Raw genomic sequence first — 22962 nt, 5'->3', positions numbered from 1 at the left:
TTACCATCTATTAGTCAGATCTTAGTGGCCCAACATAGCTGGAAGGAAAGCTGGGAGATACCGTCTTTGTTCTGGGCATCTCAGCACCTAAACCAAACCCTGGGTTTCTATTACTGTGGAAGAAGGGGAGGACAGGTGTCAAGGAATAAGTGCCAATTCTGAGACCACACTCTTCCATATAAATGGTCCGATTTCATTCCTTAAATAATTTTTGCATTTATTTAGTGGAGGAAATAAGAAATGCCATTGGCTTTCTAGAGTTTAAAAAAATAGGCAAATGTTGGGGAAGTTTCTATCTTGTTATGTCAGAATGTAGAAATGCAGCCCTTGTTTGCACCAACTAAGCATTCCAAAACACCTGCTCGTTCTGGTTCCAGCTTTTCAGGAATCCAGTCTTCAAAGATGACTGCACAGCTACCTCTCCGCAGGAATTAGATTCTCTAGGAAGCTGCAGGGCACAGGAACAAACCAAAATCAGTGACAGAAGCTGAACCCAGGGCAGAGGTAACCAACATCTCACCAGGTCTCACCACCATCATGTCTTCTCCACTGAACGATTCACCCTTACGACAGTCATCGTCACCCTTCATGGGCCTGCATTCACTCATCCAAAAAACGTTAAGCGTTTTTAGAGAAGCTCTCCATCTCCTGATGGGACAAACCCACGAACAGGTCATTGTGAGTCATGTGGCAGGCACTCTATAGGGGACTGAAAATGTCCTGTGAGAACCCAGAGGATTTCTAACGTCACATGGGAGGTGGCACGTCAGGTGGTGCTTGATTGATCCTCGAATCCCCAGTTTCTGGCACAGTGCCTGTAAGCTCCTACAACAAGTTGAGATTCCTCCTGACATGGGACTCCTGAGTCCAGTTCTGCAACGAACATGCTAGAAACAATGGCTCAGCCCCCGCCTCCATTTCCTTGTTCACAGCATGGGGACAATCCCGCCTGCGTCCTACTAACACTCTCACAAATGAGACCAGATTTTTACCAACCTTTGAGTTTTAGAAAAATTGAGCCACAGTTCCCTACCTTATTTCCACCAGTTCACTATTTGTGTTATGACTGTATCACTTGACTTTGAATGGTAAGCTCTCCTTTTTAGGATGCCTTCACTACTTAGCTCTGTGCTAATCATGCCTTGATTCTGTTGTCATTTTAAGAGTTTATCACTTTATCACATTCTTAATTCTTTTTCAGAGACCCTTTTTTTTGGTCTGGGTTTTGGTAAATTCCCAAGTGGGTTTTACATTATTCTGGCATTTCCTACAATCTCTCTGCTGTCCCCCAGGCTCCCACCACAGTGCTGCCTGCAATGCCCATGTCTGTGGTGGCTCCTCCTTTTGTGGAGGAATGGAAGGTGTGGGTCACTGGGACTCTGGTGGGAAGTTGTCCAGATGGGAATTGCCAGTACTGGGAAGTGAATTGTGATGTCAGGAAAGACTGGTGCAGCCAGGAATCCCTTGCCAAAGGTTGCCTGAGGCCATTTCATCGGTAACCTCCACTGAACTGCACCACAAGGATGGAGGCAAGGCTGGAGAATTAACACTAAACCTCCGACCCTCAGCCTCTGTGATGTGCAGTCCTCAGATTCCATGATCATGAGGTTCCTGCATGGAGCACAAGCCGCTCCCCGGCTCATTTGAGCCTCACTCCTTACCTCATGCCAAGAAACCTACTCATGGGCTCAGCCAGGACAACTCTGCCATACAAGCTAGTCTCCAAAAGACTCACAGGAATTTTCCAAACTAAACAAGACTGTTTATTTTCTCCTCTTATGTGTTTCTTCTAAATCTGCTTTCAGTTCCTCAAAAATCTTCCTTTCTTCATTGGAGAATGAAATTCCTTTTTCATGACATGAAATCAAGTCACCATTACTGAGAAAAAAAGGAAAGCACTACCTTTTCTCCTCCCACACAGCAGAGACCCAAGTTTTGAAAATAACAGGCCAGAAAACAGGTGTCTTCCGGAAAGACCCGGTGCTTCCCAGATGGGAGAGGAGATTAAAGGGACAGGAAGTGTGACCGCTCCTCAGCCAAGCCAGGGCCAGATTGAGAAATGTGCTGTTCTGAGGAGAGTGCCAAGGTCATTATTAAATGGATGGAAACTATTGTTCACAAAAGGCACTTGAACAAATGTGAAACTCTCTTTATGGCCCTATTTAAACTGCCCCAAAACAAAGGGTTGGACTGCTTCCCCATGGTAGCTTTAACCACACAAACACCATGGAGATCTCCCAGAGTTTATTCCAGGTGCTTGTCACAAGGCTGCTGTCATCTTCTCTCTGTGTGCCCCAGCCAGAGACCCCATTTCAAAATACCCCAAAACCAAAATGCATCCCTACTGTAGCCTGTATTCTTCACTATGAAGCTTTGGAAACAATGACAAAAACAAAGTGACTAAATCTATTTTCCTTCAGGCCTCTGTGAGGATCCAAACCAGGTTAAAACATTTTCCCAGCCTTTCCTTCTGCAGGGTGGATTCTTTAGTGCACTGACCTTGGCACCTCAGGCTGGCAGGAAAGCTGTGGTTTCCTGGGGCAAGTCAGGGCCCAAGTCAGGAAGCTACACAAGGTCTTGCCTGTGTCACTCCTGGGCTGATCAGGATTGCTCACATTCCTTCTTCAACAGGTTGCATGTCACCAAACTTGATCCCAGGACTTGGGAACCCTAGCAACTTCCACCTGGGTCAGATGGAAGGTTTCCTAGGGCAGGAAGTAGTAAGAGGTTTAGGGTTTGTATTTTTGAAAGCCCCAAAAAAGACTATGGGGGCCCAAAGAGGGCATTTATGCCCTCCACATTCTGGGAAGATCCACATGTGATCCTGCTTAGGGTTCCTTAGAGGCCAGAGCCACCCAGACCCAACCAGCCATTAAAACTGGGATGCTTTTTTTTTATTGGCATATATTAATTGCACAGCTGGTGGAGTGGCTCAAGTGGTAGAGTGCCTGCCTAGCAAGCATGAGGTCCTGAGTTCAAACCTCAGTACCACCAGAAAAAAAAAAACCCAGAGTCTATATCAATTGCACAAAGGGGTTTTGTTGTGACACTTCCACACATACATACAATACACTTGCATCAATTTACCCCCTCTATTGTTCTTACTTATCATCTCTGCCTTTTGTAAACAATTTTAATGTGTTCCATCATTCTATTTTCATACATGCATATGAAGTACTTCAGTAGTATTCATGCCCCCTTCTCCCACTGGTCCCCCACTTCCCAAAAAAAATCCCCGTTTTACACTCTTGTCATTCTTTTTTTAATGTGTAGATTCTGCATTTAAGAGAAAATATGCAATATTTGTCTTTCTGAGTCTGGCTTATTTCACTTAACGTGATGGTCTCTAGTTCCATCCATTTTCCTGCAGATGACATGATTTCATTTCTTCATATGTGAATGCAACTCCATTGTGTGTGCATACCACATTTTCTTTAACCATTCATCCATTGATAGGTACCTAGGCTGATTCATAACTCTGTTGTGAACAGTGCCACAATGAACATGGGTGTACAGGTATCTCTATGTGTGCTGGCTTACATTCATTAGGGTATACACCCAGGAGTGGTAACATAGCTAGATCACACAGCAGTTCTACATTTAGTTTTCTGCATTCCCACCAACAGTGGATAAAGGTTCCTTTTCCCCACATCCTTTTCAGGAGGTGTTATTGTTTGTTTTCTTTATGATTGCCATTCTGACTGAGGTGAGATTTGCATCTCCTCTATGGTGAAGGATGTTGAACATTTCTTCATGTATATTTTGGCCATTTGTACTTCTTCCTTTGATAACTGTCTAGGGGTTTTTGTTTGCTTTTGTTTTTGTTTTGAAGCATCGACTCCTAGATCCTCGGGATGACTAAATCAGAATTTCCAGGAGTGGAACCTAGAGTCCAACTTTTTCAAATCTCCCCAGAAGGGTCTAGTTAGAGGGCCAAGTCTGGAAATGGCTACACTAGATGACCTTCCATGTACCCTTTGCATCCTTCTATAGTCTTAAAGACCTGAAAGAGTTACTAAGTTTCCATGGACTGAACAGCCTGCCTACATGTTCCCAGACACACAAAAATGCAATTCCTTGGGAATAAATAAGAGAAAGAAAATAATAAAAGCAGAAATTCATTCCCAATATCAGTAAAGACACTGAGGTCCTGGCCTCCACTTCTGCCCAGGACAGCTCTTCCCCCAGGTCACAGGGTAGTGTTGAGCAGAGAGGGAGAAAGTAGTTCATTGCAAGATGGATGCTTAAAACAGGTACCACTCTATAGACCTATGAACAGATGGGTACCCCTTCTCCATGAGCCATGATCTACATGGGTGCCCAGTGTAACTTTTGAGCTAGTTAATTCATAAGATTAGCTCAGCAAGAAACAGCATTGTTTTATCACCTCTATGGGTTCATGAAATGGAGGAACTACATTCTCAGTCCACACACTTACATATTCAACACAAAGGCTAACCTCCTCAAAGAACAAACTCATCATGGCACTGCCTCTGGCTTTAATCCATGGCACGAGGTTCTCCTGCCCTAGCACTCTGGCTTCAATCCAAATTCAGCACCACTTGGGATGCAAGGGGAAGGCTCAAATTATGCTTTAGTGATCCATACAGTTTGTGACTAAAGAAAGAACAGCAAGAGCAGGTTGTAGTGCAGCATACCTGTAATCCCAGCTACTTAGAAGGTAGAGATAGGAGGATCTCTGTCCAAGGCTAGACTGGGCAAAAGTATAACTCGACTTGAAAAACAAAAAGCAAAGGACTGAGGGTGTGACTCAAGTGGCTTGGCAATCTTGATCCCCAGAAGGATGGAGGAAAGGGAGGGAGGGAGGGAGGGAGGGAAAGAAGGAAGGAAGGAAGGACTAATTAAAACATTTCAAACAAAACTGGACCCTTTCTTTCTTCTACTCTCCAACTACAGTTCATTTCTCAGGCCCTCTTCCAAAAAGATCACCCAAACCCAAATACTCTCAATAGACAAAGGTACTAGAACAGAAGGTACAGAAGTCTGTTCCCCTTTCTCCAGGAGCCCACCCTGGCCAAACACTTACCTGCTTAAACACTTAACACAAATGTTCAACAGATACAAGACCAAAAAGATTATTTTTATGCCTTGTCCCTTAAAGAAGAAACAGAGGATATCACAATGAAAAAAAATCCATTACCCAATTTGAGCAATATAAATCAATATCCATTTTATAAAGCTGATTTTAACATTTAACCAAAAAAAAACCAGTCATAACAGTAATTGCCTGACCTTGGATGGATCTATTGTTTTGTTCCATGATAACAACTCGAAGAACAAATTATTTTAGAGGCACCTGGTTCATTATGCATTACAAATTAGATCTTCATTTATCTATATGCTCCAAACAGTACCTATCCATCGCCATCACTTAAAAACACATTGCCCTTCTTTCTAGCCTTGTTAATTTCCAGATGCTAATTAAATTTAAACTCATAAAAATAGCTGTTTAGCATGCACAGCAAGACCATCCCTCAATATACGTTTCCCAGTGTACATTCTGGCATGTTTACACACTGTTTTCTGTTTGCATTCCTCTCTCTATGCTTCAGTTTCAAGGGACAGACTGGTGATTTAACCTGGAATTCAATGGCTCTCCTATTCCGATTCTACCCAGGTTGTCCCCTCTGCTCGATGCCTCTGTAAGCAACTTTCTTCCAAATTCTTGCTGAGAAGAATGATTTCCAGATAATAGCACTTAAATATGGACCAGCAGGATGAGAAAAGAATAAAAGGAGAGAGCTATATTTCAGCCCCTTTCACCAGGCCATTACACACAAAGAGAAGACTTTCGATCTCTAGAGATCCACAGTCCCTTATTTATTGCCATGAGAAGGCTGACAGATAGTCTGAAAGCCACACCGATAATGAATGTCACTGCTCACAACCAATACCTGACATAAAACATGCCATCACCCCCAAAGGGGCATCCCAAGGCCTGGGAGAGGATTGGAAGGATCACCTAGCAGGAAAATGACTTTCACACTCCGTTTTCTCACGGATGCAAGTCTTCTCCAGTGGGCAAGTGACAGTAAAGAGAGAGAAGAGCCTAGCTTCAAGATGGCCAGTGGGCTCGGACCTCTGCCTCTGCAGGGGAGGCTGGGCTCTGGCAACCTTTCTCAGCTGGAGATGTTCCTTTCTCAAGAACTCACTCCTGCCTTCAGGGTCATGTGTCCTAGGGAAGGAGGTCCACTCTTCCATGCCCACTTTCACAGAGAAAAGCAGGGCACTGCCACAGCACACACGATGAACTTCAATGTGCCTGCATCAGCTGAGGCTCAGTGAAGATAAACACAGGCCATGGTTCCCACCTCATCACTTCCTTTGAACACAAGAAAAAGTAAAGATGATCAGTTTGAGTCACGGTTCTACATGATGGAGGCATCTCTATCTTCCCCACCCCGCCCCACCCCTACCCCACCTACCCCTTCCCTTTACTGCAAAGCTCAGCAAGCTTTTCTTTTTTCTTTTTTTGGCAGCACTGGAGTTTGAACACAGGGCCTTACACATATTAGGTGGATGCTCTACCACTTGAGCCTTTCCACCAGCCCTTTTTTGTGGTGGTATTTTCAAGATAGGGTCTTATGAACTATTTGCCTGGCACTGGCTTCCAATCACCATCCTCCTGATCTCTGCCTCCTGAGTAGCTGGGATTACAGGCATGAACCACTGGCACCCAGCTCAACAAACTTTTCTATAAAAAGCCAGATAGGTTTTGTGGGCCTCATAAACTTCTGTCACATATTCTTTTTCTCTTTCTCTTTTTCTTTTGTTTGGGAATGGATGCTATTTGTTTGCAAAATGTTTTTGCAACCCTTTAAAAATATAAAACCATTCTCATCTGACTAGCCATATCAAAACAGGCCACAAAACAGGCCACAAGCCAGATTTGACATTTCCTTGACAACCTCTGTCTTATTATATATACAAAGTACAAATTGAGCTCCTTGAATGCACACGACACACAGAGTCTTAAAGAAATCTTCATTGTTCATTGTAGACTTCATTAAGAATAAGTCCACAGATCCCCGGGTGCTACAAATTCCAAATAAGAACTTCATTAAAATTGACTCTGTGACTTTAAGGAGTCTCATATCACTGATGCAAATGAATAAACAGAAGCTAGCAGTTCTCAGTCATAAAGCAGTGGCCAGGGGATCTAAAACTGTCTTGTATTAATGTTTTTAGATTGCCTTTGAAATAAAAATCAACCTTCAAAAATTATTTGTTCAAACATAGCAGTGTTCTCCCAGAAGTCTGCAGGCAGTACCATACACTGAACATGTAATTTATAAACGGGTTCTGCTGTTAATGGCAGAACTCTGGTTGATGTGATCGTGAACTCACTGAAAAAAAAAGGTTGCAAAAGTACTAAGTGGAGGTACCAAACACCTATTTCTTTCCTTTCTCCATCTTCCCCCATCTTGCCGCTCCCTACCTCATATTGTGTTTGAATTGACTGCCATTCCTTGGAGATATGAGAAAGGAGGGCTGGAAGTAGTTGACAGAAGACCAAGCCATTAAATTCAGGGCTTTTATGTTCAAAAACTCCTGATCCAGGTAAAGACTGTCAATGACTGGATGTCAGTGAGGTCCAGCTGAGCCAAGTTTTTCTACTTTCTGCACCAGCTCCTCTTGCCAGAATGGAAAAATTCTTTGAATTGAGAAAAGGAAGGAAGATTGTAAAGGGACATAAAGGACTTAGTCAAACATGAGAATCAGAGACTGGGGGATCTGATAAAATCTAACTCAAAGTTGGAGATCCCAAAGTAATTGATTAGTGCTCTGCTTTCTGTAGAATTCTTTAGAATTTGAAAGGCAGCTGTCTCACAGATGTGACCTTCCCATAATGCATGTGGTTGAGGGGGTGGGGACAATAGAAATAGACCTATGGATGACACCAATGTTGGAATTCACCAACAAGGACTTTAAAACAACTACTATGAATTTGTTCAAGCATTTAAAGATAAGATAGACATAATGAGTGAGCCACAGGTAATCTCAACAGATAAATGGAAAGTCTAGAACTGAAAAATACAATATTTGAAATGAAAATTTCAAAATTTTTTTGTATTGTTCATTATAGATAAAAAGCATCAGTGAACTTCAAGATTAGGCAATAGAAACTAGAAGTTCAAGCACAGAAATTCAAAATTAACAGCTTCAGTGACCCCTGGGACAATATCAAGTATTCCGACAGATTTGTTATTGGTACCAGAGAAAGAGAGGAGAATGAGGTAATATAATAAAAACTATATATGAATAATAACGAAAATATAATTACATAAAAGTTTCCAAATTTGATTTTTTAAAATATATCGATCCCAAGAGCCAATAAACTCTACAAACTTCAAGCAGAATAAATACAAAGAAAACTACACCTATTCACATCATAGCTAAATGCTGATATGAAAGTCACCTTTCATCACTGTGACAAAATACCTGAGAAAAACAAATGAGGAAATATTTAAATTTTTTTGCTGGAACTGGGGTTTGAACTCAGGGCTTTGCACTTGCATAGCATGCACTCTACCACTTGAACCACATCTCTAGTCTATTTTGCTGTGGTTATTTTGGAGATGGAGGTCTTGAGAACTATTTGCCCAGGCTGGCTTCAAACCACAATCCTCCTGATCTCAGCCTCTCAAGTAGCTAAGATTACAGATATGAGCCACCAGTGCCAGGCATGGAAATATTTCATCTGATTCACAGTTTCAGTCCACGTGGCTCACCCCAGTGCTACAAGCCTGCGATGTGGCAGCGAGGGTGTAGTGGAGAGCAGAGTGAAGCAGAGCTGCTCACCTCATGGCAGCCAGGAAAGAGGGAGGAGAGACCAGGGACAAGATATGCCTTTCAGCCAGGGGCTGGTGGCTCACACCTGTAATCCTAGCTACTCAGGAGGATTGTGGTTCAAAGCCAGCCCAGGTATCCTATCTCAAAAAACCCTTCACAAAAATAGGGCTGATAAAGTGACTCAAGGTGAAGGCCCTGAGTTCAAGCCCCAGTACCACAAAAAAAAAAAAAAGAAAGAAAGATATGCCCATCAAAGGTATATCCCAAGCGACCTACTTCCTCCAACCAGTCCCCACCTCCTAATTGTCTATTCAACTAAGAACTAATCAAATGGATGAGTCTATTGATGATATTAGAAGCCTCAGGATCCAATCACCTCTCAAAAGCCCATCAGCTGACAACCAAGCCCTTAACCAAAGAGAAAAATTTTTAAAGCAACAAGAGGAAAAAAAAGATGTGTGTATGAGATCAATTTACTAGTGACTTATCACTAGAAGCCATGCAAGCCAGAAGACAATAGAATGACACCTTTACAAAGTGCTCAGAGAAAAACTGTCAACCTAGAATTCTATGTCCAGCAAAATATTCTTCCAAAATGAAGGTAAAATCAAGATATTTTCAGACTTAAGAGAATGTAGCATACCTGTGCTACATTTAGAAATGTTAAAAGAAAGTATGCAGGATGAAAGAAAATATTATCAGGTAGAAATACAAGTCTACACAAACAGGTACCAAGTATATGGGCCGCCAGAAATGGTGGACACCTTGACCTGAGGAGAGGTCAGCAATGGAACAGAGTGAGCAAGAATCACTTCCACCTGAGATGGACTGCAGACCATCACATGCCAGATTAGGAAGTCCAAGTTAAACATGGAAGACTGTCTCCCTGGGCAGTCAAGAGCATCAGCTGTGCCCAAATATTGAAGCATCAAGATAGCCGATTTCAAGCAAATTCGAACAATGTTCCACATTGTTTGTGAGGCTTCTGTCCAGCTTGCATTGTTTCTAAGACAGCCTGCATTATACACTTACCTATAGCCTTCCCCTAGATTTTTTTTTTTTTTTTTGCGGTTCTGGAGCTTGAACTCAGGGCCTTCACCTTGAACCACTCGCCCTTTTCATAAAGGGTTTTTTCGAGATAGGATCTCATGAACTATTTCCCTGGGCTGGCTTTGAACCTTGATCCTCCTGATCTCTGCCTCCTGAGTAGCTAGGATTACAGGCGTGAACTACTGGCACCCAGACCTTCCCCTAGATTTTAAGGAACCCAAAACTTTACTATGGACTTGACGTTTAGTAGAAGTGCAGTCGTGACTGTGGACAAGCGTGCAGCACCTTGACTGTACAATGATGTATCCTGCAAGATGACTGAATCTTCATTGGCACCTTTAAGGTCTTTGACAAGCATAGAATTTGATCCTCTGTGACTGTGATGAATTCAGGAAGATGGAATGAAAGCATGCAGAGCAGCCAGAGCAGGAAGAAAGGCAGGTTTGAAGTCCAGGAATGGGGAGAACATGGTATCTGAGACTGGAGGGGCCACCCCTAAAGATACTGGCATTGCTCAGGTACCACTTGCTGGAGCTGCAGGAGGCTGGGGTTTGGAGGGCAGCTGGCAGACGCGTCCCAGCTGGTGTACCAATTCTCCTGGCTCCTGCTGGATTGGCAGGCCCTGTCTGAGGAGTCGGCCATCCTAGCAGGTCCTCCACAGGGAAGAGGACTTGTAGCAGCTGCTGCCATTGCTACCAGTGACAGCTTTGCTGAAGCCCCAGCACGGTTCCCACCACGGCAGAGAACTCACCCCCCACCTACAGGCAGTGCAACTCCACTCCATTTCCAAGCTCTCTCCTCCTCCATCTGGCATAAGCCCCCCAGTAGGCCTGTTAGTTGGGCTCCCCTATCTCCCACACTTGACGGATGCTAATAGATGTGTGCCTCCTCCAGGACTGAGACTACCTCCACCAAGAAGGACAAATCCACCTTCACCTAGACCCTACAAGACTGCTGATCCAATTCAGTGACTTTTCCCTGCAATGCATATTGCAAAATCATGTAGATTGTAAGCTTTTGTTCCCTCTTTCTGCATTATTAATAGAAAATAATAAATGCATAGAGCAATTAAACTGGAAAAAAGAAATTCAATTCTACACAAATGAAAAATTCCATAAATAATAAATGTTTGGGTAAGTACATAAGAGTATTTTCCTTGTTTCTTATTATCTCAAAAGACACTTAAATAGTCCACCAACAAATAAATGGGTAAACAAAATTATCCATTCAATGGAATACTATTCAGCCTTAAAAAGGAATGACATTCTCATACATGTTACAACATGAATGAACCTTTAACACACTATGCTAAGTGAAGTGAGTCAAACACAAAAGGACAAGTTTTGTATTATTTTACTTATATGAGGTGCCTAGAAGAGGCAAATCCATAGACAGAAAATAAATCTGTTACCAGATAATAAGATAATAAGATAAGGTTACCAGAGAATGGAAGGATAGGAGAATGGTGAGTTAGTACCTCATGATTACAGTTTCTGTTTGGGATGATTTAAAAAAATCAAAATAGATATGGATGATGGTTACAGAGCATTGTGAATATAATTAATGCCACTGAAATGTGCACTAAAATAATCAAAATGGTAAACTTATGTATGTGCCCACAATTTTTAAAAATATTGTAATATGCTGAAAGCCATTTATTGATGCATGTTAAATGAGTGAAATGTACAGTATGTGAATTTTTATTCCCAAAGCTGTTTTTAATACAAAAATAACAATATGTTGTGTTTATAACATAAATAGAAGTAAAATGTAATACATTTTTACATTTTAGGATGAGAGGGAAGTCAAGGAACACTTGCTACCCTAAGACTCTCATATTGTACAAACTGAAGGCAGGCTGTGACAAGCCACCTGGGCCTCATCTCCAAGGAGGGCACACAGAGTGGAAGGGACTTTCCAGCTCTTCTCTAAGACTGACTCTTAGTGAAAGGGAAAAAGCCCCAATGGGAAGAGTAAAGAAACACCTCGTCCACCTCCTCACCCCTGTGTATTTGTCACAGGCTATGAGAAGAGTCGTGTACTTTCTGAAAACAGACTTCCTGCTATGCCTCCAGACACCACAGGGATTAGAAATAAGATAGTATTCCTTTTTGATTCTGAATATGCTTACACAATGAGATCAGAGAGGTATCACTGCAATCTCTCTACTCATTGAGAGAAAAGACTTTCCTGGCTAGTAGGCAGCAGATATTCTCTGAAATTCTGGGATGGTCCTCAACGAAAGGACAAGTGGTCATGGGAGAGGTGAAAGGAAGACATACATTTCTTTCCTCCTTAGAATTAGACTATGGGTCATGAAGAAGGAAGATTATCACCTGACACAAGTCCTTCTGAAGCAGTCAGGGGTCTTCACCAGATGCAGAACCTTGGCTTGATCAGAATTAGATAAGAAATTGGGGAAGGACTGAAGGCAGTATATTTCAAGAACACAGGACTGCTAGATTTAGAAAATAAAAATACATCACTTAAATTTGAACTACAGATAAACAACAAATGGTTTTTTATTGGAAGCTTGTCCCTCCCCGCCCCCTACATTGCCCCTGGCAACTCTATAGGCTTCGGTGAGGGAAGATGCTAAGATCTCCCAGCTCTGTCTGTGCATCCCCAGATGGCTGCTGGGAACTCATGGGGACTCACAAGTCATCCCTTTTAGTTCTGACCTCTCAGAACTAAATTGTCTACCCTGTGTGAAAGGCATTGTATCACTGTAAGGTATTTAGGCCATGTGTGTAAAAGCTTGTCACCCTCAATGCCTCATAAAAACATGGAAGATAAGGCAGTTGGTAATAAACGTCACCTGTTTCTTCTCCCTCTTTGTCATTCTACCTCAATGCCTCTTCTTGCCCTACCCTTTCTCTTTCTCTGTTTCTCTCTCTCCCCCTCCTTAATTTTTGGTATAGTCTTAACTATTTCTTACTTAAACCCTTCATCAGATAAAGATAAAAATGAGCTTCTTCCATGGGTAAATTCCTTTTGGCTTACCATTGAGTTCCAGAACAAACACTGATTCTTTCTTCGACTGAAAGAAGGAGCTCCTTTCCTTGTGCTCTGAACTAGCTATTCCCAAACTATAAATGTTCAATTACTTCCCAGACAGCAAAATGTGCATTTTGCTCCCTCTGTGCTATATATTGCTATATAAGTTCTGTGGTTTGCATTATCATTTACTAAACACACTCTGACACCTTAGTTACCTCTGGCCACAACTCTGAGAACTTTATGTGACTTCTCATCCTCTAGGAGCAGCACAGATAAATCACTGCCCAGTCACTTAGCGCATAAAGAAGAGGTTCCAATTTTCCAGATAGGGTCATTTGTTTAATTTATTTGGCTGCTAAGGAATTGTGGAAATTATGTCTACTGTAGACTGGAGGGGAACACCACCAAGCCCTTCAGATTACCCTCCTCTGATGGGGTAATTCAGATCCTGTTACCAGTCAGCTTCTCTTTTGAAAATGCAAGAGCCTTCCAGTCCTTCAACGAGGTGGCAGGTTTACAAGTCTCTTCATTGTATTGTTATTCTGTATACTTTATAGAGAAATTATAAATATTCTTAACATCTATTCACTTTGCATAAATTTTTATGTAAATTCCATGTACATACACTCTCCAATCCAAAGAAAGAAATAAAATATCTTAACTTTCATACCAACTGGAAGAGCTATCACTTTACAGAAGCAAGTCAGAAAGTATGAGATTCTTCACAGATGGCTAAATTTATCATACATCAAAGAGACAGATCATTGCACTAGGAAATTGGAAACCTGAGTTCTAATCCCAGCTTTGCCCATAGATAAGGCATCATTAGTCAATAAATTCCTCAAAGACAGGGATTGTGTCCGATCCACTCTTCTCTCTAATTCATAAATTAGAGGCGCTCTATTTACCTAAGATACCTAGTATTATAGATATAGATGAAGTCCCCAGCTGGGGGCTCTTCAAGTCCTTCCCCCACCAAATAACCATTATAATCCAGTGTGCATCCTTACCAGGTTGCTTACCTTCACCTTAGGAAGCATATCGTATTGATTTCTTGTGTGGTTTCTTTTTCACACAAAGGATCACAGAGCGCACACAAATCTACAACTTGCTTTTTTTACATTATATTTTTAAAAGATCACTCTGTGTGGATGTGTATAGTGCTAATTTTTCCACTGCATTTCTGAACAATATTTCACCATATAAATATGCCACTTCCCTGATAAGAAAGATTTAGACTATTTCCATTTGTCCTTGATACAAACAATGCGGCACTCAGCCCCTTTGTGATCTCCTGTGCTCGTGCACCAGTTTCTCCAGTGCAGATCCCTACAGGGAAAAACGCTGGATCAGAGGATGTGGTCATTTTCCATCTTAAAAGGTAATCTCCAACTACCTCCCCCTCCAAAGTCAAAGAACATTTTCCCAGAAGCACAGAAGAAAAGCTGTCTTCCCACAACTCAGTAACGCTCCATACTGATAAACTTTTCCTTTTTTGCCACACTAGTAGGTAAAAATCAAGTAGAATCTTGTATCGATGTTAGTTTGCCCTTGCTCACTAGCTTAGTGAGGGTGACCATCTTACAAATGTTCTGTAGCCTTTACGTTTTCCTCTTCTGTGAACCCCATATTCATTGCACTTACTCATTTGTCTGTTGTTTTGTTTACTGACTTGTAGATATTCATATATTCTAGATACTATTACACGTGTTGCTTAGTTCAGTTCTTGAAACACCAATGCCTAACAGAATGCTTTCTTTTTAGTAAGTAGTAGTTATTATTTGTTGACTGCATGAATAAATGAAGGAGACCTAAAGGCCATATATTGGACAATCATTGTGTGCCTCACAAATAGGATTACAATATTTCCATTATTTAGATGCAAAAATCAGACATGTGGGCACATTAAATAGGAGCCACTCGATGATGTGCCTTGCTCATTTTTGAATCCCCAGTTCTTAGAGGATCCTTCTGGAACATATGACTTAATAAATGTTGAACAAATTAAAAAACAAACCAGAAGAGATCAAAAAGAGACTCCTCCCTATAGCATACCTGACAGACCAATTTCCCATCCAATAAGATAGGTTAATAAAAATTTGTAATAAAATCAGGCATGCAGCCAGTACAAAGAATATATTCCATCTCTACTCTGCTCAAAATCTTTGATCTCCACAGCAAAAAAAAAAAAAAAGGGAAATTAGAGCCAGAGTGGATACCTCACCAGAAAAGCAAATCGAAACAAAATGAACACTCCCGCCACTTGACTCAGTATAAGGAATTCAAATCTGATTGCTTCATCCACCACTTCTTCCACTGGACATCAAGGAAAGGACTCAGGAATGAGGGCTGCACCTCCCTCTGGCCCATCTTCTTCCCTTCCCCCCAGCTCCCATTCACCACTTGAAGGTACAACCCCCCCTTTTTGTTATGATTTCTGTTGAAAGACTTACAGCAGAAATAACACTCACATTTATATAAATAAAAATATGTTTCTTTTTTTTGGCTTTCTTGCTCCATCAGGGGCTCTGTGAGTTCTTTGGCTTAATTATTTCTGGCACTTTGCCCACCAAACTGTGCAATTCTTCAAAAGAATGGAAATGACAGGGAATCTGCCTCCTCCAGAGCAATTGAGGTTTACATTTGAATCCTGTTGTCTTGGAAACAAGCAGTTCTATTGAACATATACCCACAATAATGGTTAAACATTAGTGCAAGGCACAACTCCCTAATCCATTTCCTGTCTTGCCCAACTCAAAGGTTGGTGGACTGCTGGAGCAGAAAGAGACTGTGACTCAAGACATCTGGATTCCAGCCTTACTTCCGATTCTATCCACATGATTGTAGACAAGACACATAACCTTCTTGATGTATTTCCTTATGAAAAAGTGGGAATAAAAATACTACCTTTTCCATCTATCTCTGACTCACTGAGAAGATCAAAGGAGAAGGTATGTGTGGAAGAACACTTTGGAAACTAAAAAGCTAAACAAATATAATCACATACCTGAATTTTTGTTTTCCTCTTGCTACAAACAAACCATGAGATTTTTTTCTCAGAGATATATAAATAAATTCTCTGAGATTCTCTTTTTCTACTGGTAAAACAGACCACCCTTAAAAACCTAACACCTGCCATCTGAAAATGACCATCCCTTCCAATGTTACTCACATTTTGGTCTGTGATGCTAAATGAAAAGTAGCTCCATGCAGATAAGAGGGAGAGCTCTGTACCTGTTGCTATTGACTGTTCAGTGTGTAGTACTAGGAATAGTTTTATAGTACTTCTATTTCAGTCATCTCTTGAACCCTACTTAGCTTTTATTTTACAGGTTAAAAATACAGATAAATCTTAAACTGTTAACAAAGATGTGAATTATAATATGATGAAATAAAACACCTAGAATCTCACAAGCTTTCTCATGAGCTCTTGTTCCTCCTGAACATAACTGGGGGTGATGGAAAATGCAGAAAAGACAAATGATAGAAGACAGACATGCATAAAGTTGGGGTCAGGTGTGCTGGGCACTCAGATGGAGATGCACAACAACCTTGTTGCTTTTTTACTTCTTTTCTCTATCTTTAAAACCTTACTTCTAAAGTCTTTCTTCTTTTCTGTTCTTTAAAGTCTCTTGCCTTAGACTCACACTGTCCCAGGTTTTCCTTAATCTCTCTTAGAGTTTTGGCCCTCAGACTTCCACTGTCCCATGTTCTCTCTTAAAGTCTAGGTCCTTAGACTCTCAGCACTGTCCCATGTTCTCTCTTAAAGTCTAGGTCCTTAGACTCTCTCACAACTGGCTGTTGTGTAACAGCCAGTAGCAGCTGCTGCATTATTCTTGCAAGCAGCCCACCAATCCAAACTCATCAAACCTCCATCAATCCTTCAATCATCAAATCAATCCCCATCAATCAACTCCCAGTCCTTCTTCAGTGAGTCTTTTATATCCAGTGGTAAACAAGGAGGTGGAGCAACAGTTCCCAGGGAGGGGTGTGACATTGTAACAAGGGAAAACTGCATTGCTACTCCTTTTTCTGAACATAAACAACTGAAGAAAAACAGCTGTGCTGCATTTTGCCTTCACCCCTTCTGTGGCTGGGGCCATGCCAAACTCAGCCTGCAGATCATTGAACACAACTGTGCTTATGTTAAGTTCTCATAGGCTTCTCAAAATCCACTCCCCGCACTAGAACACTGAACTTCTGTGATGTTCACATATAACAAGGGAAAACAAGAGTCAATAGGGGTGATTTGGTGGACAGAGAACCTGACTCCCATGTTTTAATCTATGTGAACAGAACAGGATTAAAACCCCAAAACTTGCCTCTGGGAATTCTAAGAAGGACCAAATCTTTTCTTTTAAAAGTAGTTTTCTTTTCATTATAATTTTTTTAAAAAGTCCCATGCAAATAGAATAATCAGCTCCTATGACCACTCAATTGAAAGAGCAATGGTGTCCTTCACCCCAGGATGGCCTCCATCTCAGGCTTCCTATGGTACCCTCACAGTTTCAGGTCCACATTTTATCACTTTAAATTCCAGCAGAATATTAGGAAAGTTTTGCTTTCAACAAGGAAAACATGAGATTCATTGAGAGGCAGCATAACATAGACCTGAAGTGAGATACCAGGATACAAATGCCAGTTCCATCACTTCCTAGCTAGGTAACCTGAGATAGGTATTTTACTGCTCACCCAATTGGATTGTGCTGACTGTTCATCACCTGTCCTTCCAAATCCATTCTCCACCCTGCTCTGTGCCAGAAGAGGCTGATTTGTACAGATTACATCAATGGACACCCTTGCCCTTTGGCTTCTGGTTGGGTTCAGTCAGTAGGAGACATTGACAAAAAGCTGGAGTAGGAGAGGAATGGGAGATCTGCCTATTTCTTTTCCCTGTAGGGCCATGAGCTGGCAATGATTGCCTTCCTCTACTTAAGGTCACAGCTCAAGTTGAGAAGCCTTCCTAAACAGCCACAGATGTTGGGGAATGCTCTCTGGTCAATGCAGGTGTGATCAGTTCCTGGTTGCCATTCCCAGTTCAAGCCTAGGTTCAACTCTCTATTGTTGCTAAGTCTAGTGGTGATTTACCATCCCTTCCTGATTTCCCTTAAACACATCAATACCTTTTAGGCTAGATCTGGTGGTTGCTGTTGCCCAATTATAACATAGCCTACCCTGGGAAATACCTATCTTCTCTGTACCTTATACTCTTGTCTATAAAATAGGAGTAATAATATCTACCTCATATGGTTCTCAAGAGGTGTCAGGAAAGAAAATCTTTCCCCTTGTACTCTTGGATTGAGTTTTGGGAGCTTGTGAATTAAACTGGCAAAAGACAGATTAATAAGGAAAAGTACAGAGTTTTGTTTGCATTATACATGGGTTTTCACAGAAAATTGTTACTTAAGAAAGCAGTTAGAATTTGGGACTCACATAGCAATGAAAATGGCATGGTACTATCAAAAAAAAGACATGAACACCAGATATAAAAGAGAATAGAAGATCCAGATATGAACCCATGCAGTTACATCCACCTAATTTTTGACAAAGATACCAAAAACATATCATGGAGAAAAGACAGCCTCTTCAACAAATGTTGCTTGGAAAACTGGATATCTGCAAGTGGAAGATTGAAAGTAGATCCCTGTCTTTCAGCCTGTACTAATATCAGCTGGAAGTGGATCAAAGACTGAAACTTTGAAACTAGTGCAAGAAAGACTAGGGAACATATAAGCATAAGCTATAACTTCCCAAATAGAACTCCAATAGCTCAGCAATTAAGAGAAGGGATTAACAAATGGGATTACATTTGTCAATTGACTAAAAAGCTTCTGCGCAGCAGAGGAAATAACCACCAGGCTGAAGAGGCAGCCCACAGAATGAGAGAAAATCTTTGCCTGCTATACATCTAACAAGAGATTAATAACCAGAATTTACAATGAACTCCAAAAACTAAACTCCCAAAGAACCAAGGACCCAATGAAAAAATGGCTAATGAACTGAACAGGAATTTTTGAAAGGAAGAAATATAAATGGAAAAAAAAAACACACATAAAGAAATGTTCAGCATCCCTGGCCATAAAGGAAAGCAAATCAAAACCACGGTAAGATTCCACCTCACTCCTATTAGAATGGCTACCATCAAGAATACAAACAATAACTAATGTTGGTGAGGATTCAGAGGAAAGGAACCTTTATACTCTATTGGTGGGAGTTTAAATTAGTACAACCACTATGGAAAACAGTATGGAGGCTCCTCAAAAAACTAAAAATAGAACTACTACATGATCCAGCAGTACCACTCCTGGGCATACATGAGAAAGAATGTAAGTCAGAATATAATAAAAACACTTGCACACCTATGTTTATTGCAATATTATTCACAATAGGCAAACTATGGAAACAGCGCAGATGTGAGTTAAGAAAATGTGCTGTATATACAATGGAACATTATTCAGCTATAAAGAATAAAGAAATTTTGTCATTCACAAGTAAACAGATGGAACTAGAGAGCATGATGTTAAGTGAAGTAAGTCATGCTCAGAAAGACAAAGGTAGCATTTTCTCTTATATGTGGATGATAGACCCTAATATAAAAACAAGCATTACCATATATACATATATTTGTGAGTGTACATATATACAGAACATGTTTCCAATAGTGGGATTATTAGAAAAGACCAGGGGAGGGGGAAAAGAAGAAGAGAATGATAGAGAGTGAACAATACTAAAATACATTGCATGTATTTAAGAAAGTGACACGACAAAACTCACTGAAAACCGTTGAAGAACACAGGGTAGGAGGAAAGGGGTAAGGAAGAGTAATAGAGGGGTTAGGCAATATACAATATATCTACAGGTAAAATACCAAGGCAAAGCCCACTGAATGATAAACAGTAAAGAGCAGGGTCATAATAAGAGGAGGGCACTGGTGGGAGGAGGAGGGCAAATGAAGAGGGCAAAAGAGAGTGAATATGATGTATTTTCTATATATGTATGAATATGAAACACTGAAACCTGTAGAAGTCATTTTAAGAAGGGAGAAAGAGGGAGAATAATGAAGAGGATGAGCCAAACCAGGGCACATTATATGCATATACGGAAATGTCACAACGAACCCCCCCATGCAACTAAAATAATATTAATAAAAACATTAAAAAAGAAAACCAAGAGTTTGAGTTTCCATGCCATCTAGTAAAGGGGAGGAAAATTAGGATTTCAAGGTTAATAAATGGTGGGATATAACTGAAAAACATACAGGGGAACTAGTGGAAGGCAAAATTTATTTCAGCAAGGTCCATTTATGAAATGTCATATCCCCTGCTGCCTTTTCATCTCCAGTGACCAGAGTCACTCTCACCTCCTCCTAAGAAGAAGCTCTCATAAAGAAGGATTTATAACAGGTGACTTCTTTGGGAAGGCTCTGCTTTTAGTCAGATAAGAAGAATACAGAGAAAGCCTCTTTCTGCACCTATTGATTCTTGGATGCCTTCAACTCAAAATAAACCCACCACAATGGTGTATCCTAGACCCCTTCCAAGAACTGGTATAGAACAAAGCACAGCCCATAATAAGAGCCCAGTTAATGTAAGGTTTTTTTTTTACATTTTATTATGGAAAATTCCAACCATCTATTCAGAAATAGGAAGGGTGGTATAATTAACTTTCAAGAATCTATCATCGTGCTTCCACAATTACTCACGGTGACTCTTGTTTCATCGTACCTACTCCCCTGTAATTATTTTGAATCAAATCTCTTGCATAATTTTCATCCATAAATTTAAAAGGATTCAATTTCTAAATAATTACCACCACATTATCACACCTTAAAAAACAATAACTCCTTAATATCATTCAATATCCAGTCAATATCCAACCTTCTCCAACTGTCGCACACAAATGTCTAAGTTTGTTTGTCCCCAGATCCTAATAAGAGTCACTCAAGTCAATTTTAATCTATAAGTTCCCCTCCATCTCTTTTGCCTTCTGATGTGGCCGGTTGAGGAAACAGTGTGTCTTGTAGTGCTTCTCACAATTTGGATTTCGCTGTTTTTCCTCATGGTATCATTTAACAGCTCCTTTCTCTCTTTGTCTCCTGTGATTTGGCAGTTAGAGATAGGTTTGATCAGATTTGTGTGTGACTTTTTTTAATGAAAAACACTTTATTCATGGTGATATATCTGGCTGACTCTGTTTTTATACTATTAGCTGTCGGTGATAATCATCGCCCACATTCATTAATACATGAGACATTACCAACAGGTAATATTCCAATTACATCATTCTTTTCTCATGTAGCAGCTGGTATAAATGAATGAGGAGAACTCCCCCTGAGGACACAGTACATAAGAACAGTGTACTGATTTACCTTTATTTACCTGATTTCAAATAATGAATTTGTTCCCTCATTCTTTAAAAATGATTGCTCAGGGATTTTTTTCAAGCAATACTTCATGCTTATGGATTTAAAGATACGTTCTGTATTTATTTTTAAAATTATTTTATTATTGTACTGGGGGATACCTTGTGACATTTATCAAAGATCTCACAATATATCATATTTGAATTCACCTCCTCCATCATTCTCCTTCATCCGGGCCCGCCCCCCACCCTCAGCCCCACTATTCCTGGAATACTTTCAACAATAGTAATCCATTGTAACTACAATCCTTATTGACGTACAATTTGTCCCATCTAAGGCCAGTGGGAGCCTCTTCTCATCAGTTCCTGAGTTCTTTTGACATGTCTCTAATAATCTATCATCATGTCCTTGATATTAGTATGACAAGATGTTCCAGGCTCATTTTTATATTTTCTGCCCTAGACCTGAAATAAGCTGTTCCTCTGAGAAGCCCTTGAGCTTCTTTGAAGGGAAATGGAACTTAGAGACAATAGGATCTGAAGAGATGATCAGAGCCACTACTAGATTGATCATCAATTCTTTGTCTTTTCCATGCACTGAGTCGGTAAATGTAAATACATTTACACTTGCAAATGACAAAAACATGCCATGCATGAGGTCTCATTGTGTCATTTACATATGTAAATTGCAAAACTATGCCATACATGCCTACTGATGTGACTGATTCTTAGAAGGAAACTTGGGGGTTTTAGTTTGACATTTAGAATGTATATCTTTATCTCTTTTTTTAATGTCAAAATTTCAATTTCTGGGGCTGGTGGAGTGACTCAAGTGGTAGAACACCTGCCTAGCAAGCATGAGTCCCTGAGTTAAAAACCCAGTCTCACCAAAAAAAAAAACAAAAAAATTCAATTTCTCCTTGAAATCAACATAATTACTTATTTGCCCTCATTACAGTCTCAATATTAACCCCCCCCCCCAAAAAAAACCCAGAACTTAGAAAGCAGAGTATCACACAGACTTATTAGAGGAAAGCCCCAAGGACACCAGCAAGAAGGTGCTCGGCTCTGACTCCTGAGTTTTCTCTCTAGCTAAACTTTGGAAAATGGCAACAAAGGGAGCAAGCCCCATTGTGACAAGTGGTGGCCAAAGCAACAGCGGCGGCAGCACAAAAACACAACAGCCAAGGAATCTACCCATGAGACTGGACTGTTTCCTTTCTGCAGGAACTTGGAGCCTACCCGGGGGCCTTTCCTAGGCATCAATGGCCAAAAAAGAATAGCCTTTTTGAGGGGCTGGGAAGCAAACCCTTAGAGCATTAAAAGAATGAACAACAGTCTTTGTTTGCACTGTGACCAATAAGAAAGCTGTGGGGATCAGAAAGAGAGATAAGCAGTGAAATGTTTCCTGGAAGTGTGCCTCGGCCAGATGCTAGAGGAACGTGACCACTGCTCTGGCTTGCTGGGGGGCTGACAGCAGCCAGGCCTTGCCCGCCTTCCTGACAATTCCAACTCACCACAGTAGCTCCAGGACCAGGGAACAGCTTTTGCACTGCACCTGTTAAGTGATATACTGTCTTGCTTTTCCTCCAAGGTCCCCACACTCTGATCAGAAGTGTCTGATCCTCTACACACAGCCGAGCATCTGAGTCAAATAACTCCAGAAGCCAGAATGACTGGAAAGCAACATTTGGAATAAAACCTTCCCAAATTCTCAGCCTGAATATTACAAGCATC

General features: G+C 40.9%; 1 non-coding gene and 1 pseudogene across 1 annotated transcript; both read left to right on the top strand.

Moving 5' to 3' along the window:
* Positions 1 to 1316: 1316 nt before the first annotated feature.
* LOC109703298 (small nuclear ribonucleoprotein-associated protein N pseudogene) lies at positions 1317 to 10835 on the top strand (annotated as a pseudogene).
* Trnaa-agc (transfer RNA alanine (anticodon AGC)) lies at positions 2922 to 2994 on the top strand. Its single transcript has one exon. It is a non-coding gene; the product is annotated as a tRNA-Ala (tRNA).
* Positions 10836 to 22962: the final 12127 nt, after the last annotated feature.

This window comes from Castor canadensis, chromosome 3, assembly GCF_047511655.1.
Source record: "Castor canadensis chromosome 3, mCasCan1.hap1v2, whole genome shotgun sequence".
NCBI lineage: Eukaryota > Metazoa > Chordata > Mammalia > Rodentia > Castoridae > Castor > Castor canadensis.
Note: the sequence above shows the minus strand (reverse complement) of the source record. Positions and strands in the feature narration are given on the sequence as shown.